The sequence below is a fragment of the Carlito syrichta genome, unplaced genomic scaffold, assembly GCF_000164805.1.
Source record: "Carlito syrichta isolate Samal-C Ts95f unplaced genomic scaffold, Tarsius_syrichta-2.0.1 Scaffold311873, whole genome shotgun sequence".
Lineage (NCBI taxonomy): Eukaryota > Metazoa > Chordata > Mammalia > Primates > Tarsiidae > Carlito > Carlito syrichta.
This window is the reverse complement of record NW_007255969.1, coordinates 125,755-141,915: the sequence shown is the minus strand read 5'-3', so window position 1 is coordinate 141,915 and position 16,161 is coordinate 125,755. Positions and strand designations below refer to the sequence as shown.

At 48.2% G+C, this 16,161-nt stretch overlaps 1 protein-coding gene across 1 annotated transcript in view; it reads right to left on the bottom strand.

Moving 5' to 3' along the window:
- ANKRD6 (ankyrin repeat domain 6) overlaps positions 1 to 16,161 on the bottom strand; it is a 78,834-nt gene that overhangs the window by 42,938 nt on the left and 19,735 nt on the right. The gene's annotated exons all lie outside the window — the stretch shown is intronic.

The window sequence follows — 16,161 nt, the reverse complement described above, 5'->3', positions numbered from 1 at the left end:
CCAGGCGGGTCTCGAACCCGCGGACTCAGGCAATCCACTCACCTCAGCCTCCCAAAGCGCGGGATTACAGGCTGAGCCACCAAGCCCGGCTTGATTTTTGTTTACTATGGAACTAACAGCAAATGTTGTACAGCTGGTCAGTGGGCTTTTACAGCCCTTGCTGTTATCAGTACATTTTGTAACATTTGTAAAATCTCATCCTGAAATGTCCTTCCTCAATATAATTTCCTCAACTGACGCTGGCCTAATGGGTTTCATATTTGTCCACAGTTCTGCTATGAAGTGAATGTTTGTGTCTCCCCAAAATTCATGTGCTGAAATCCACCACCTTGGGGATGGGCCTTTGGGAGGTAACTAGGCCATGATCAGGGAACACTCATCTGGGACTAGTGCCCTCAAGGAAAGACACTTTGCTGCTTCTTCTGTCCACCATGTGAGGATACAACAGGAAGGCAACTGTCTGCAAATTAGGAAGCTGACCCTCACCAGGCCCTGCACCTCCTGGCAATCTGACAGAAATTCCCAGCTTCCAGAAACTGTGAGCAACAAATGTCTGTTGTTTAAGCTACCCAACTTATAGTGTCTTGTTCGAGAAGCCCAAATGGACTAAGACAGGTTCAAACCAGATCACATCTGGGCGGGCACTTTAAAAACTGTAAATTACAAACAAGATGGCTGGAGTGCAGTGGTGCGAACGTGGCTTACCGCAGCCTCAAATTCCTGGGCCCAAGTGATCCTCCCACCTCAGTCTCCCAAGTTGTGGGACTACAGGTGTGCACCACCATGCCCAGCTAATTTTTTTCTTGTTTGTAGGGGGGGGGTCTTGCTTTGTTGCCCAGACTGGTCTTGAACTCCTGGCCTCAAATGATCCTCCAGCCTTGGCCTCCCAAAGCACTGGGATTCCTTACAGGTGTAAGTGAGCCACCACACCTGGCCTGGAAGCACCCTTCTAATCCAAAGTCAGCGAAGAATCCCCGTGGAGAAGTAAAGGCTAGAGGTGATGGAGCCAGATATGCTTAGTTAGAATCCTGCTCTGGCTGGGCTTGGTGGCTCAGCCTGTAATCCCGTGCCTTTGGGAGGCTGAGGTGAGTGGATTGCCTGAGCCCGCGGGTTCGAGACCCACCTGGGTAGCGAGACCTCATCTCTAAAATAAATCAAAAAATTAGCTGGGCGTGGTAGCATGCGCCTGTAATTCCGGCTACTTGGAAGGCTGAGGCGGAAGGATCGCCAGAGCCCAGCAGGTCGAGGTTGCGGTGGCCGGGAGCGGCCACTGCACTCCAATCTGGGCGACAGAGTGAGACTCCAACTCAAAAAAAAAAAAGAATCCTGCTCTGACCAACACCTGGGTGACTTGGTGCAGCCTCTCCTAAGTCAAACCTGATTTCTCATCTGTAAAATAAATAGCCCCTACTAGCTAGCCCACAGGCCTGGAATAAGGATAGGAGGCGACACCCACCTTCGAACATGGGTCCTCCCTTCCCTTCTCTCCAGCGTTTCTAGTCCCCTACCCCTCCCTAGGACATCCCAAGCATTCCCTTCTCCTCGACACCCCACACCCTTGCCTTAGCCAAAACCAGTGAGCTATTTTCTTTTCTTTTCTCTCTTTTTTGAGTTGGAGTCTCACTCCGTCGCCCAGACTGGAGTGCAGTGGCCACTGGGCTCCGGCGATCCTTCTGTCTCAGCCTTCCAAGTAGCTGGAACTACAGGCATGCACTACCACGCCCGGCTAATTTTTTGATTTATTGTAGAGATGAGGTCTTGCCAAGTTGCCCAGGCGGGTCTCCAACCCGCGGGCTCAGGCAATCCACTCACCTCAGCCTCCCAAAGCACGGGATTACAGGCTGAGCCACCGAGCCCAGCTTCCAGCGAGCTATTTTCAACGTGCAGTAGATCTAGGTGGAGAGTCAGCTTCGGATCGCTCAAGCAGCCAGGTGGGCTCTAGCTAGACGGTTGAGGCTCCCACCAGCCAGCTCTGTTATGCTCATACACTTCCGCTTTTGCAAATAATCCATGCTTCCCAAGATTTGTGCCTCTGCTGGGAAGGGCTGTCTTCACCAGAACACCCATCTCCAAGCCACGTCTTCTCTGATTCCCTGGGAAGCCTCCTGGCCTGTCGTCTCCACTCCCAGGGCACCAGGATTCCCTGCTAGGAAACCGCCACACTCTGTTTGGAGTGTGTCACCCTGGCCGCTGGCGTGTTCTAAGTAGGCCACAATCTCCTGAGGGCAGGAATAGTACCCTCCATAAATGATGCATCACGTTGATTCAGGGGTGGCACGAGGGCCATATCAAACAGTCTCCAGTGTTCCCCAAGCACAGGGCAGGGACATGGGAGCAAACACCACAGTCCCAGGCTGTCCTCAGAGGGCGCTGGGTGGTTACAGACTACAGGTTCCAGGATGTCTCAGCCCCTCGGAGGAGGTGTGACATCCTGGGGGCTTCAGGAGCTGCGGCAGTGATACAGAGGCTTCTCTGAAGAGGGTCTGTGTGCCCTTCACAGCTTTGGCTCCTTTTCTGGCGTCTGGTAAACACATAGCAAGAGCAAAAACGGAAGTTGGTTTCCTATGGAAACTGAAGCTGCTCGCTCCTGGCTCCTGGGTTCTCCAGGTACCAGACCAACCCTCTTACACACACGCGCATGCACACACCACAGCTACCAAAGCAAGAAAAAAGCAGAAATGCACCAGGTTTTCCAGAACATTCTGCAGTGAAAAGTAACAAAAGTAGAGCCGCTCAGAGGAGGACCCCACCCAGCACACAGGGACACCCCCAGGCCTGACTCATGAAGACAACCGAAGTCCCCTAAGTGTGAGAGAACAAATAAAAACTGCTCCTTGGAGGCGTCCCTGAAGGACTTCAACTTGAGGATGCAACTGCCCTCACTTCTCTGCCTCTAGGATCGGCCAGTGGAAGGTATGGGGATGGGAGAAAAGACTATGCACCAATGACAAGCAAAAGAACTTTTCCAAGCACCAGCATGCTCTGGGTCCTCCTCCGAGACCGGTTCAGCTCAGCTCAGCCTGGGCCCCGGTGGACCCAGGAAGACCAGTAATGACAAGGACAATGACAAGAGACAGCAGCTGACATTCACGGGGCTCCTGATCCATGTACTGCGTGGAGACACTGTCTCAAGAAACTGACAAGAGGCCGGGTGCGGTGGCTCAAACTTGTAATCTCAGCACTTTGGGAGGCCGAGACGAGAGGATTGCCTGGGCCCAGGGGTTCGAGACCAGCCTGGGCAACTTGGCGAGACCGCATCCCTACAATAAAAATGAAAACTTTAGCTGGGCATGGTAGCACACGCCTATAGCTCTGGCTACTTGGGAGGCTAAGGCAGATGGATCACCTGAACCCAGCAGGTCGACGCTGGGGTGGCTATGAACATACCACTGTACTCCAGCCTGAGCAATGCAGTGAGACTCCAACTTAAAAAAAAAAACGAAATCTACATATATTAGCTCATTCTAGCCTACCAACCACTCTATAAGATAGACACTGTTACTAAACCCATTTTATAGACAGGAGACACTGCCACTTGTTCTATGTCATACGGGAGATAACGAGAGCCTAGATTTGCCCCATAAGCCCTGGGACCCTGGTCCCTGCTCTCATCCACCATTCTACGTGCTGTCCTGGTCTCACTCTCAGGAAGCTCCCAAGTTCTTGGGTGTTGTACCCCAGACCAGCCACTGGCCTCTGGGGTTGCTTTAGAAAAAAAAAAAAACCCAGTTTCCTTAGAATCTCAAGGACAAGGAGATAAGTTTTCTGTCTTCTCTGTGTGTCTAAATCTGTGGGGGAGGTTGGTCTATCTGTATGATGTCTGAGCCCCTCCCTCCAGAGCCTCTGACCGACACTCTGTGTGGGGGCCCGGGCAACAATTTCGATAGGCCCTCCCCAGGTGTCTTGACTGTGTGCCCTGGTGGAGAAGCCCAGGCTAAGGGCCAGAACGACCCCTCCTCCCCAGCAGCTACAGGCCCCCAGGCAGAACCTGACCAAGCCCCAACACTCCTCTCCCTTACGGTCTTCATGATGCTCTTATCTCCTCCGTAGCACGAAACACCTAAAACACTGCATTGCCACAACCAAGGCTTCCCGTATCTTCAGAGTATCTGAGCAATAGAATGGCCTTACTAAAAACGCTGGAAAGTAAATCAGATGACTCCACAACCCAAGACAACTATTATCATTTTTTATGCAGTTTCTTTTTTCAGTGCCTCTCTCCTATTGATGCTTTTCCACAGTTAAATTCACAGGTTGCCGGGCTCAGTGGCTCAGCCTGGAATCTCAGCACTTTGGGAGGCCGAGGTAAGTGGATTACCTGAGCCCACGGGTTCGAGAGTCACCTGAGCAACTTAGCGAGCCCTCATCTCTACAATAAATCAAAAATTAGCCGGGCATGGTAGCGTGCGCCTGTAGTTCCGGCTACTTGGAAGACTCAGGCGGAAGGATGGCCGGAGCCCAGCGGGTCGAGGAGTGTGGGCCACGGAGTGAGACTCCAACTCAAAAATATATAAATAAATAAATAAATAAATAATAAATAAATAAATAAATAAACTCACAAGTTACATAGAACTGTCTCACTTTTTTGCAATAATATTACGTCGTAAGCCAGTGGTTCTTTTTTTGTTTTTCTCTTTTAATTTTATTTTGAAATTGTGGGGTACAATTCAGGGTTAGGAACACAAATGTTCCTTGTGCAGGTACCCTTATTGGTGAGGCCTGTGATTCTTAAACTTTAATCTCCTGAAGGACTTGTTAAAAGACAGATTGCTGGGTCCCCTTTCCAGAGTTTCTGGTTCAGTAAGTCTGTGAGGTGGGAGCTCAAGAATGTCTGCCTTTCTTTTTTTTTCTGAGTCAGAGTCTCACTCTGTCACCCAGGCTGGAATGCAGTGGCACAATCACAATGATCACAGCTCAAAGTAGCCTTGACCTCCTGGCTCAGGCAATCCTTCCACCTCAGCCTCCCAAATAGCTGGGACTAGAGACATGTGCCATCATGCCCAGCTAAGCTTCTGATTTTTTGTAGAAACAAGGTTTAGTTATGTTGCTCAGGCTGATCCCAAACTCCTGGGCTCAAGCAATCCTCCCACCTTGGCCTCCCAAAGTGCTGGAATTACAGGCCACTGCCATTGGCAGGAATCTGCATCTCTAACAAGCTCCTAGGAGAGACAGATGCTAGGGACGACAGTTTGAAAGCTACTGACTTAAAACACTGGTTTTCAACCTTATTGCACATTGAAGTCACCGGAAAGTTTAAAAGTAGAAAAACGAAACAGAAAACCCATTCCCAAACATCACCCCCAAAGGGTAGATTCTCTAAGTCTAGGGCGGGGTCTGTTGTAGGTGTTTTTACAGTTCTAGGTGATTCTGATATATAGTCGAGGTTATGAACCATGGCCTTGGACCCTTTAAAGATGCGGGTTTCTCCATCTGGCCCTGGAATCGGATGGGCCACCTGAGGCCTGCAGGGGTGAGAGGAGGCAGTGTCATCCCCCAGCCTCCTTGTGATCTAACCAGGGAGGGTAGAGGCCCAGGGCCTGGCTCACCTCCAGGGAAATGAATCAAAGGGCCTTGAGATGCTGCCAAACAACCACCACAAAAGGTGGCCCTGCTGTCAATGACTCTGGGGCACTGGTCTGGCGTGGTGATTTGTTCAAGCAGGTTGAGCCCTGTGGGTCAGACGCTAGCAGAACTGCACATGGGATCGTCAGAGTGACTCCGATTCCAGCAGGTGACCCATAAGTTACATGAACAGGTGATCACAGATGATGCACAGAACAAAACGATCCGGCAACATTCCAGGAGGAGCCCTGTGAAGATAACAATCTCCCACCAATGGGGATGACAAGGGCACCTCAACCAAGGTCATCAGCTTAGAGTACCCCTTAAAAGGAAGTAGAGGTGTTTTTATTCCCGGCATGTGTCAGATCCGGTGTCACCTTCCTAGACCCTCTCAGAGAGATGGAGGTGGCACGTTAGAGACCCCCAGGAAGGGCCCGGCCCCAGGGAGGGAGACGGGTCATTCGAGAACCACATCCCACAGAACCAAGCCAGGAATGGCTCTGCCGGTGCCGCTGTATCTGTGGGGCTGGGAGACAGGGGTCATGACCTGACCTTGGTCCCTCATGACTCCAGCCAGGACATGGGGGGGTGGTCACAAGTCTTTCCTCCTGCTGGGTATCTTGACTCCAGCTTACTAAGGGCAGGCACTTCAGACCAACAATACTTGTCCCAAAATGACATGTCTAGTAGAGCAGACCTAGATGAGGCCTGGCCCTACGAAGTGCACGTGAAAAGTGAGAAGGAAGGGTGTGCACTTAGCCATTCCTGGGACGCATCTTTGACCGGTGATATTCCTATGACTGGAATCACACAGAGACCTTACGCAGAAGCCGAAGCGAGAAATCCTAAAGGAGGGGGTAGGAGGAGTTTGGATAAAGGAATTGAGACACATTCGTTTGAAGAAATAAAATAATTTACCCATCCTAACTGGGAGTTATAATAAGGATGGTAGTTATGTAAGTGTGACCCATACAAGGGGGAATGGTCTAACAGGAAGGATTTAAGTTAAACTATTTGGGTAATAATTTTGTAATGTGCCGAGTATGGTGGCTCACGCCTGTGATCTCAACACTTTGGAAGGCTACGGAAGGAAGATTGCTGGAGCCTAGGAAGGTCAAGACCTGCCTGGGCAACACAGCAAGACCTCATCTCTGCAAAAAATCAAAGCATTAGCTAGGTGTGGTGGCGTGCGCCTGTAGTCCCAGCAGCACAGGAAGCTGAGGTAGGAGGATCACCTGGGCTGTGGTGAGCCGTGATCATGCCACTGCATACCAACCTGGGCAATGGAGTGAGATCTCGACTCAAAAAAAAAAAAAATTCATAATGACAAAGCTTCTATTCTTCATTATCTGTCACATTTAGGAAAGAGAGAAGTGGCAGAAGATAAGAATGTTACAATGCTAGTAAAATAAGAGCAGCAAATACTTTAGAAACATAATATTCTGCCTGAGAAGGGTCTTTGAGAGCTTGGTTTGGATGAGGATAGTAAGGCTAATGAGATGAAATGATGACGTCTCCAGATCTTATTTGTGGCGGAACTACAATAGCCAGAATCCTGGCCCGTGGCCTCTTGTTTAAACTTTAAATGGTAGAAGAACACTCCACCCCACACCAACTTTCCTAGGTGCCCCAAGGGCCCTCTCATCATAGAGGATATACCCTGAGAGCTTCAATGGCCTGGAATGATGTGGATTTGGGTCAGAAAACTTTATAGTCCTTCTCAAGCTTTCGATCAATGAAGACAAAGTTTATGAAGACATTCAAGAAAAAAGCAAGGAAAAAAAGTGTCATCAACCAGAGTGAGAAAATAAAACTTCACATTTAAAAACAATGTACAGTTTTAAAAGCTTTCAGAGCTTTCTTTGCTTAGTTGGAAATGTGTTTTGTCTACTTAGATGAGTGACATGTAACATCTTAATCAGACAATAGGTAACAAGAAGCAACAAGAGAGTAAATTCCTTGGCTGAAAAAAAATTAGGATCCAAGACAATTTCAGACTGGAAGAATAAGCTACTTTTAAAAAGAGAAAATGTAATGGGGGCATATGGTAATTCCTGTACTGGATCCAACAGTCAAATCCCATAAGAATGGGGGTTTGGAATGATCCTGAAAGATAATAAATAATATAGAAAGGTGACTGGGTATATATAGTTAGGAATCAATTATTCCTAACTATACAATACCTTTAGAGGTGATCTAAAAACTGCCAGGGTTGGGCTTGCTTCTAGAAAGGTCCACCAGCAAAAAGGACCAAAATACTTTTTTTATTTTTGAGTTGGATTCTCACTCTGTAGCCCAGGCTGGAGTGCGGTGGCATGCTCCCGGCCATCACAACCTTGACCTGCTGGGCTCCGGCGATCCTTCCAACTCAGCCTTCCAAGTAGCTGAAACTACAGGCATGTGCTACCATGCCCAGCTAATTTTTGATTTATTGTAGAGATGAGGTCTCGCCAACTTGCCCAGGTAGGTCTCGAACCCACAGACAGGCAATCCACTCACCTTGGCCTCCCAAAGTGCTGGGATTACAGGCTGAGCCACTGAGCCCGGCCGGACCAAAATATTTCAAGCAACTTAACTGGCTATCAAGGTTTTCATCAGATCCTATAGAACACTTGTCCCTGTGTGATGTATCAGTTAATGGACCCCTACTCTGCTCTCAGGTAGCAGCTAATACTACATTTTGAATGGGCTGACATATTCACAGAGCCCAGCATGGTGGTACAATGCACAATGAACTATGGCCAGAGATAAGGACTGTCCTCTCTTATCTTCTGGTTTCTAATAAAAACCAGAATATAAAAGTCACTACCTTTTCAGCAACAGTTAATACAATCATGTGTTGTCAATCTTTTAATTTGTTGGTATAATGAATTTTAGAACCATCCTTGCATTCCTGGAACAAGCCCACTCAGTACCACTGTATTATTCTTCTGATAAATACTGTATTCTTTTAGGTAATGTTACTAAGAATTTTTGTAACAATATTCATAACTGAGATTGGTCTATGGTTCTTATTATTTCTTTCTCATTTATATTTATCTGGCTTGGGGATTAAGATTGTGCTGGCTTCATAGAAAAAATACAACTTTCCACTTTATTCTGTGCTTTACAATAGTTTACATAGCATTGGAATTGTTTTTTTGTTAACATATAAAACAGGACTGTGAAACCAGTGCTTCTTCAAAGTTGCATTTTTAGCCACATTTCCTTTTCTTTTGGTAATTAGACTAAGTTTTCTGCTTCTTCTTGAGTCAATTTTTCTGTGATTTTTTAAAATACATGTATTCATAACATACAGTTTACCATTTTAAATGTACAATTGAGCAGCATTAAGTATATTCATAATGTTGTGCAACCATCACCACCATCTGTCACCAAAACTTTTTGGGGGATTTAATGCCACTTTTGTTCTTGCTGCAGTGGCTAGAATTTCCAGCACTATGTTGAATGAGAGTGGTCAGAGCAGACACCCCGCCTTGTTCCTTATTTCAGCAGGTAGGTGTTCAGTCTCTCACCACTGAATATGTTAGTACGGTTTTTGTAAATGTTCTTTGTCATGTTGAAAAAGTTCTCAATTTCCAGTTTGCCATCTGCAAGCAGGAAGAAAGCCCCCACCAGGAACGGAATCTGATGCCCCCTTGATCTTAGACTTCCATCCTCTAGTATTGTGAGAAACAAATATCTGTTGTTTAAGCCACCCAGTATGTGGTATTTTGTTATAGCAGTCTGAGCCAAGACCATTGTTGACATGGTAGATTACACTGATTGATGTTAAACCAGCCTTGCATACTTGGGATAAATTTCATTTGATAATGGTTTATAATTCTTCTTATACACGGGCTAAGAGCAGACCAGGTACAGTTGCTTGCCTACTCAGCCATGCACCATAAATCATTGGTTTAGAACAATCTGCACATATAACAACAAACTCTCACTGGAAACAAACGACAGGCTTACTGAGAAAGGATTTCCAGGCTCCAAACAAGTTCCTGGCTTAATTTATTTTCTGCAGCCTAAGTTATTATAGTTTAAAAGAAAGAAGGACACTACCAAGAGTGACCCAGAGGATTACCCAACAGACCACCACACCAACATCTGAGCAGAGGCCCAAGAGGACAACTCAGCAACTTCCAGAGCTCCTTTCCTCTTTGGTTTCTTCATGTCATGGCACTCCCATAGTGTGGATATGGAGAACAATGCTTCAGAAGTCTTAAACATGGCCAGGTGTGGTGGCTCACACCTGTAATCCTAGCACCTTGGGAGGCTGAGGCAAGAGCACAGGGGTTCAAGACCAGCCTGGGCAACATGGTGAGAACTTGTCTCTACACACACAAAAAAATTAATCAAAAAGTTAGCCAGGCATGTGTGCCTGTAGTCCTAGCTACACAGGAGGCTAAGGCGGAAGGATTGCCCAGAAAGTTAAAGCTGTGGTGAGCCGTGATCATGCCACTACACTCCAGCCTGAGTGGACCGAGTGAGACTCAGACTCGGAAATAAAAAAAGAAAGAAAGAAAAAGAAATGACCTTACAACATGCAGACTACTGGCCTGGAAGCCAGTAATCCTCCAACACATTCTGTTGGATGACACAGGTATTTAATGAGAATTCTAAAATGCTGATACTCAGCTGTGCTACAACATTATAATGTCTTGTCTAGAGTGGTTAGGATCTACTAAATATACAGTTTTAGGGAGCTTTACTGGCACCTCGACCTGGGTTAAACTTTTCAGCTGTGTAGTAAGTACAGACAGCTAAGGCAGTGGGACACAGCCGTATGGACACACCCCGGTGGCAGGGGATGGTGGGCGGCTCGCCGGCTGAACGCTCAGGTGCTGGCTGGGCCCGTGGGCCAGTCTTCCCCCCAAGCCTGCCCAGAGCTAAGGAAAGGGGCAGAGGGCAAACAGGGCCCGACTCCATTGCCACTAGATGCCACTGCAAACAAGGTAACCTTCCAGAGAGGACAGCAGGAGCACACAAAGTCCTTGCAGGCTCCCGGAACGTGCCCACAGGCAGGGAGGGGGCGGGTAGGAGGGAAAAGCAGAGAGACCCGAGCCAGCTCCTGGAGTCATTTGCACAGCAGCCATAACAGCCTCTCCCAGGAGCCAGAGTCAGCGCCATGGTTCATCCCCAAAGTTTTAAGGCTTCCACCAGGCGGGCCTCATGCATGTCCGACTCCCACAGTCATCTTGCGCTGTCTCTCTCAGTCTGAGGGGCCACCTCTCCACCCTCCAGAGAGCACTCCCCAGGGGGCACCTCCTCCCTGCCTTTGCTGGAAACCGGAGTCCCTGGGGTACCTGCCTGATTAATATCCTCACCATAGTAAGGAGACTCTTATTGAGGCTTTCCTATTCAGATGGAGCCGGGACCCCTCCTAGGGCAGGCCAGGCAACGTCCCCTTCCCCGACAAGCATGGAAATAAAAGAAAATCTTGAGTTCTTTCGAGGAAAATCCCAGGCACCTAGCTAGCCCTGAGAGTAAATGAGCAGCTTGATAAGCAAGAAGGTAAGAGCAGCTCATAACAGGAAGGTAAAATCCCAAGGTGTTTGGTTCTCTTTGGAAACTAAAGATACCATCTTAACACATGTCCCTGGGTTGTTTTTCAGAAACCTGGATCCCCATGGGAGCTCCCCCAAACCCGATGGTACAAAGACCTTAGACAAAGGGAAACGGAGGACTGAACTCAGACCACTGTTCTTTATTTTACGTTTCTTCCCGGGGGGCCTGGAGCAGGTTATACCCAGGAACCAGAGCTAACATTCTTTTCCGCTTATCACCAATGTTTAGATAAAGTTTTGCTTAATTGCAAATCGAAGCTCCTCCAATCCACCCCAACTATGAATCATACCCCATGCTCCCCCCTCCCCCGCTTTGAGGTATCCCACCTTTCTAGGTCAAATCAATATACAGCCTCCATGTACTGGTTTGTGACCGAACCAATCACCTGCAATCTCTGCTTCTTGCCTTTAAAAACACTCACCTGTAAGCCCTCTGAGAGTTTGGGTCTTAAGCATGAGCTGCCTGACTCTCCTTGCTTGGTGCCCTGCAATAACTGACTCGCTTTCTCTCGCTGTGATCTCCATGTCAGTGCTTGGCTTTGCTGTGCCGGGTGAGTGGACCCCGATTTGGTTCAGTAACACTAATGTGGACCCGGGAATTTTCCACCCATTGTCTCATAGAAGCCACACAATTCACGGCATACATTTGCATTCCTATAGCTGAGACATTTATTTCCTGCTGATAAACTTGTTTCTAGTGTGGATTATAGCAGTTAGAATATCTGTTTCAAGGTGTTCTACAAAGGGCACCATGACTTCCAGATGTCTAGCCACCAGCTTGCCCACTGCTCAACAGACAGTGTGGTCCTGTCCCAGCAGGAAGGTTCTGAGACCTCGGGGGGAAATACCGGGAGCGGCGAGTACCAATTAAATTAGAGCCCCTGGGTGCGGGCATCACGGTTAAAATGTTACGGCTCTTTAGGTGATCACATGTGTAGTCAATATGAAAAAACACTGACTTCTGTGCCTCTGAGGAAATTGGCCAGTTGGGAAACAGTCTTTGTGACAAGAACAACTGCGACGCACTGAGCTCTTTCCACATCCTTAATTACACGGCACTAAGCACTTTGTACGGATGACCTCATTTAACCCTCACCACAAATCCCTGAAGTCAGTGTTGTTACATGTTGATTTTTTTTTTTCCTTGAGTCGGAGTCTCACTCTGTTGCCCAGGCTGGAGTGCAGTAGCACTGGACCTGCTGGGCTCAGGTGATCCTTCCTCCTCAGCTTTCCAAGTAGCTGGAACTACAGGCACGCAGCACCATGCTCAGGTAATTTTTTAATTTACTGTAGAGATGAGGTCCTGCCAAGTTGCCCAGGCTAGTCTCAAACCCCTGATCTCAGGCAATCCTCTCGCCTCTGCTTCCCAAAGTGCTGGGATTACAGGTGTGAGCCACCACACACAGCCTTTGCTATGTCGATTTTACAGGCAGGGAATGCCGGCTCAAGGAGGCTAATAACTTGGCCAAGGTCACAGAGATGGTGAACGTGATTCAATGTCACTACTCTCAGTAAGGAAAGTTTGTAGAAGACTTTAAAAGGGGTGATAAATTCAAAGAGGGGAGGTGGAACAGTGGCTGCTAGGGGCTGGGGGAGGGGAACTGAGGAATTAGCGTTTCATGGGTACAGAGTTACAGTTTGGGAAGAGGGAAAAGTTCTGGAAGTAAATGGCAGTGATGGTCACACAACGACGTGAAGGTACTTAACACCACTGAACAATTAAAAATGATTAAGCTGGGCACAGAGGCTCAAGCCTGTAATCCCAGCACTTTGGAAGGTGGAGGTGAGAGGACAGCCTGAGCTCATGGGTTGAAGACCTGAGCCCAGCAGGTCGAGGCTGCAGTGACCATGAGTGTACCACTGCAGTCCAGTCTCAACAACAGAGTGAGATTCTGACTCAAAAAAAAAAAATGATTTAAATGGAAAATTTTAGGTATTTATTTACTTATTTTTGAGCCAGGGTCTCACTGTCCCCCAGGCTAGAGGTCACTGGCACAATCATGGCTTACCACAGCCTCAACCTTTTGGGTTCAGGCAATCCTTCTGCCTTAGCTTGCCAAGTAGCTAGGACTACAGGTGTGTGCCCCCATGCCTGGCTAATTTTTTTCTTTTTTAGAGACAGGATCTCACTAGGCTGATCTCAACTCCTGGGCTCAAGCAATCCACCCGCTGCGACCTCACAAAGTGCTAGAATTACAGGCATGAGCCACTGTGCCAGCCTTATGATGTTTTTTTATCACAATTTAAAAAATTAAATTAAACAGTGAGAGAGAGAGAGAGAGAACTAGGTGTCCTGTCTGGTGCATCCTTCAAGGTTCTCTCCTCGCCTTCATGGTCTCTGAACTATTTTAGAGTTCTGTAAGTTGTACAACATGGATAGGGATGCAGATATGGTATGCATAGCTAGTGGAGATTCAGTGGCTATTGGCCAGTCTTACAGCCGATGGGCAAATTTATTCCCACTTTCATGATGGCCTATGTATCTGCAATCTTTGAATTGCTCTTTGAAACAATTATAACATCCTACTGGTTCCTTCTTTAATTAATGAGTGAAATAAAATCGTAAATAAAAAGTGAAATGTTCACCTTATAACTGCTGCTGGGAATGACCACCATATGCCAATTCTCCCCAGTGACTTCTGATGACAGACTACAAAAGCCTACGTTTCCCCAGTTGAGATTGTTTCCCCGCAGGGCAATGCTTCGAGCTACTGAAGAACAAGATGCAGGTCTTTTCTTTGACCTGACAGGTACTCTCAACGCCATTTGATTTCTTGCTGTTTTTTGTTTGTGTTTTTGGTGGGGTTTTTTTGAGTCCAAGTTTCACTGTCACCCAGGCTGGAGTGCAGGGGACCCTCACAGCCACTGCAGCCTTGACCTACTGGGCTCAGGTGATCCGTCCGCCTTACCCATCCTGTGGAACTACTGGAACGTGCTACCACACCCGGCTAATTTTTTGATTCATTGTAGAGACGAGGTCTCACCATGTTGCCCAGGCTGGTCTCAAACCCCCGGGGGCTCAGGCAATCCTCTCATCTCGGCCTTCCAAAGTGCTGGGATTACAAGCTTGAGCCCGCGCCCACCTAATGCCCTGTTTGTTAACAAGAACACAGCTGCCCCACAGGGCGTGTGGGTCTCCCAGCCTGAAGAGACCCAGGGCTCTGGCCATCCCTTGCTCTGGACGTGAGCACACACCAGTGTACTTGGAGTCAGGCCAGAGGCCCAGGCTGTCTTGGGAGAAAACTCTGTTTTCCAGTTATGAATGGAGGGCACGAAAGGGGAAGAGAGGTGTGTGGAGATTTCTGTCTCCCTCCCACCCGCCACTCCCCTGCTTTTTCTTCTAATTCCCAGGCAGTCCTAGACTCAACCCAGAGAAAAAGTACAGAACTCATGCTGATATGAAGAGGAACAGAGGCCAACCAGAGGCCAAGTCAGCCACAGCAGCGAGCTCCCAGAGAGAATGCCAGAAAGGTAATATGAGTTCAGAAGGCAGAGGGCCAGGAGAAGCAGCAGAGGCGGGGGCCAGGAGGGGCCAGGAGGGGGCGGCCAGTGACGTGAAGGCCTGGTGTGCTTAAAGGTCAGCTCTAACAGCTCTCACACACAGCTGGAGGAACGTAAACTGGCACCACATCTCTGCACAGCAATTTAGCTCTAGCTGTCAAAATTACAAGGGCATGCGCGCTCTGACCCAGAAGTACCACTTACAGAAAACTATCCTACAATAGAATCACTGTGCAACCAAGACCTCAGAGCAAAGTCACCGCAGCATACTTTGTAAGAGCAGGAAATGAACACAGCCTAAGTTTCCAGCAACAGAGGCCTGGTTAAGCCAAGTAGGGTCCATCCAGCCACTGTTGAATAAGCAAAGCAAGGAAGGAGATGGATAGTATCCCATAATTTGTATAAAAAAGGGGAAACAGGCTGGGCGCGGTGGCTCAGCCTGTCATCCTGCGCCTTGGGAGGCCGAGGTGAGTGGACTGCCTGAGCCCACGGGTTCAAGACCAGCCTGGACAACTTGGTGAGACCTTGTCTCTATAATAAGTCACAAAGTCTAGCTGGGGGTGGTGGCATGCGTCTGTGGTTCAAACTACTTGGAAGGCAGAGGTGGAGGGATTGCCCGAGCCCTGCAGATTGAGGCTGCAGTGGCCATGAGCGTGCCACTGCCTCCAGCCTGGACAACAAGAGGGAGACTCCAACTCAAAGAAAGGGGGTGGGGGAACACGCAGAGATGCATCTACTTGCATGGACACACATAAATATCTCATGAAAACATGTAAGGAAGAGGTAACCTGGGTGCCTTCAGGGAGCGAGACGTGGTGGTAAGACAGCATGGGAGAAAGACGACAAACTGCCTTCTGTAACAGACCCATTGCCTAGGTCACACATTTTTAAAATGTCATATCGTTTAGCCAGACACGGTGGTTCACGCCTGTAATCCCAGCACTTGGGGAGGCCGAGGCAAGAGGATTGCCTGATCCCAGGGGTTTGAGACCAGTCTGGGCAACTTGGTAAGACCTCATCTCTACAATCAAAAAATTAGCCAGGTGTGGTGGCGCATGCCTGTGGTTCCAGCGACTTGGAAGGCTGAGGCAGAAGGATCACCTGAGCCCAGCAGGCTGAGGAGGAGGCCGTGAGCATGCCACTGCACTCCAGCCCAGGTGACAGAGTGACACTGACTCAAAAAATAAAAATAAAATGTTATATCTCTTAATTTTTATTTTTTGAGTCAGAGTCTCACTCTGTCATCCAGGCTGGAGTGCAGTGGCACAATCATGGCTCACCACAGCCTTGACCTCCTGGGCTCAGGCGATCCCTTCTGCTTCAGCCTCCCGAGTAGCTGGGACTACAGATGTGCACCACCATGCCAGGCTAATTTTAAAAAATTTTTGTAGAGATGAATTCTCCCTATGTTTCCCAGGTTGTTCTCGAAATCTTGGGCTCAAGCAATCCTCCTACCTAGGCCTCCCAAAATGCTGCGATTACAGATGTGAGGCACCACACCTGACCTATTTCATAACTTTTTTTTTTTTTTTTTAGTTGGGGT